Below are 2,976 nucleotides of genomic sequence, written 5' to 3'. Positions count from 1 at the left end.
CACACACACACACACACACACACACACACACACACACACACACACACACACAAACACACACATGTTCGCATGTATTAATATATTTTCACCAAATTGGATACGTCATCTCAGAGGTTAACTTTCATAACTTTCAAACGCTTGTCTTGTCCCCTTTTCAACAACTGCCAGACTGTGCATGTTCAACAAACTAAAAAACCAGAGCACAGATAACGCTATTAGTCAATTTACTGAAAAATATATGCTCGTAAAACGCCACTTTCCGGCCCTTCAGATCTTCAGGTCTGGTTATTGGCCGGTACGTACGTCTGCGTACAAGGTTAGCAGAAGGCAGACAATGATGCTGAAGACGAAGCTGGCTGCGATCGAATGGTAAATAAATCTTGAAGAGAGCCATCGGAAACAGGACTTCTTTTTTGGGGTGCCCAAGCCTTTCATAGATGCACCTTTCAATAAAACAGCAAAGAAATGAAATATTCAAAATGAGGGCAATAAAAGAAATTAAATATTCATCGACGTTAAGTCCAATGCACCATCACCACTATCGTAGGCTACCTTTTTCATAAACAACAACGAACTCAACAACAAGAATTAGAACCACACCATAGACACAACGAAGCACAGGTGTGGGGCCCTAGTTGATTGAAGGATAGCCGTTCTCAAACTTTGTTCTCTCTGAATTTCTTTAGTAGGTGCTCTCTCTGCCTGCAAAAACATCAAAAGTGCTCAACATTAGAGCCACATAATATACTGTCTTTTGTGTTTGGAAGTGCTTTCACCACCTTTTTAAGTGATTTTGATACATTTACTTTTGATTGTAACATCCACAGATCTATTAGATATGGAATCCCTTTTTTTTTTTTTTTTTGGTTTTGTTGCAAAACGAGTATAGAATTTAGAGATACATGTTGTTGTTTTTTGTTTTGTTTTGTTTTGGTAAGTGTTTTACGGCGCTCGCAACTGCATAAGGTCATATAATATTTTCAGTCGGTAGGAAATTTTGAATTTTGCCCGGGTGGCAACCGAAGCCTACTCTTATCGATTTTAGACCACCAAGGGATCTTTATCGTGCGCAACTTGCACACGGGCCCTCCGAGATTTGTTGCCCTTGTCCGAGAAGGCTCGGTGTAGATCTTTCCTACCAGAAGATCGGGGGTGTGGCTGAAAGACAGCAGTAAGAAGGAGCCAAGGAGAAGCAGTAGAAAGACTGCAGAAAGAGTCAGGAGCCCAGAGGAGGGGGCTAAAGAGGTGAGGGGTGGGGGCAGAAAGAGGAGACGAAAGCAGACGACAGAACATAAGACGCATGCTACGTATCCCATGGACAGCTAGAAAAAAAATGTTAATGAAGAAGTCCAGGTTAAAGCAAATTATAGAAAACAACTTATCACGAATATAAGAAAACGACAGGCAAATTTCTTCGGACACACAATACGGAAAGAAGCATTAGAGAATATTGTAACAACAGGAAAGTTTGATGGAAAGAGAGGCAGAGGCAGACAGAGGGAAAAGATACTGGACAAGATGACAACATGGTTGGGAGCAGCAAGAACAACAGACACCATAGCTGCAGCGCAGGGCAGGGTGAAGTCACAGAATTCTACACTTAAGTGTAGAATTCTGTGGGTGAAGTGGACGTCCATGATCGCCCACGCCAGTCGGCAAGGCACCTGATGATGATGATGATGATCGAGATACATGTAATTAAAACCGTGTGTGTGTGTGTGTGTGTGTGTGTGTGTGTGTGTGTGTGTGTGTGTGTGTGTGTGTGTGTGTGTGTGTGTGTGTGTGTGCGTGAGGATGTGTATGAGTGTGTCTGTATGTGTGTATGTGTGTGTGTGTATATGTGTGTGTGTGCGTGTGCGAGTGCGAACTTGTGTGTGTCTGTCTGTCTGTCTGTCTGTCTGTCTGTCTATGGGTGTTGGGAGGGAGGAGGATATGTGTATACTCCCTCTCCCAAGAAACAACTATCTTTTGCTGTATCGTTGAAAAGTGCATGACCTATGAAAGGCTTGGGCATCCAAACAAAGAGGTCCTGTTTCCGTATGGGGAGGGGGCGTGTGTGTATGGACGAAGAGTGTGTGTGTGTGGGGGGGGGGGGGGGGTTACCAGTCTCGTGAAGCTGGCTCCTCTAACTCCGGTATGTTGATTTTCAAGACGGACAGTTTTGTTTTCATTGATTACCAACTCACCATGGGCCACGTTCATTATAAATTACGACGTCGACTCGCGGACTTAACTGAAATTGTCAGCTGGTCGCAGTTTGCCTCTGGCTGTTCTAGCTTCTAAGAAAGAGCTCTAGAATAAATTCCAAGGACAATGTGTATACCCGACAAATCACAGTCCTAGAAATATTATAAAGTTTTATCTGACATTTTTTGCCGTTTTGAGTAACTAAGACCATGAGGTCAGAAACCAAATGTTCTATCTTCTTTATCAAAATCGTAAGATGATTCGGAGTTGTTATCAAGATATTCAAAGAATCGCATTTGCAAAAAGCTTGACATTTTTTAAAACTCCAAATGTTTTTTATGCCAAATTTCTCAAAACTAGGTAGTGAGCAGATATTAAATTCTCAGGAGGCGAAGTGTTTAATGAATGGACACAATACAACGTATAATTCCCTCTCGATTTGCATTGGAAATTTATTTAGGAAGCGAAGGACGTGAGCTATTTTGAGAACTTTTAAGGTTTCTTTGTTATCAAAGGTTTGCCTGGCGTCTTTCCCACTTGATCGAGTCCTATTGAGGATGGACGTTAAAGTGTAGTTTGAAAAAAATGAAAAGATAACCGTTGTAATTTACTGTCATTTTTGTCCATTTCTGTAAGGTAAAAACAACAAACATCATTGTACAGGTCAATTCTCAACACAGTAGTGCCCTCATAGATTCTTGAAAACACATCTTCGAAAGTGCACAAATTTTAAGAGAGAAAGAGGGAGACAGTGTGTGTGTGTGTGTGTGTGTGTGTGTGTGTGTGCGA

The sequence above is a fragment of the Aplysia californica genome, unplaced genomic scaffold (assembly GCF_000002075.1).
Source record: "Aplysia californica isolate F4 #8 unplaced genomic scaffold, AplCal3.0 scaffold00121, whole genome shotgun sequence".
Classification (NCBI taxonomy): Eukaryota; Metazoa; Mollusca; class Gastropoda; order Aplysiida; family Aplysiidae; genus Aplysia; species Aplysia californica.
This window is presented reverse-complemented; position numbering follows the sequence as displayed.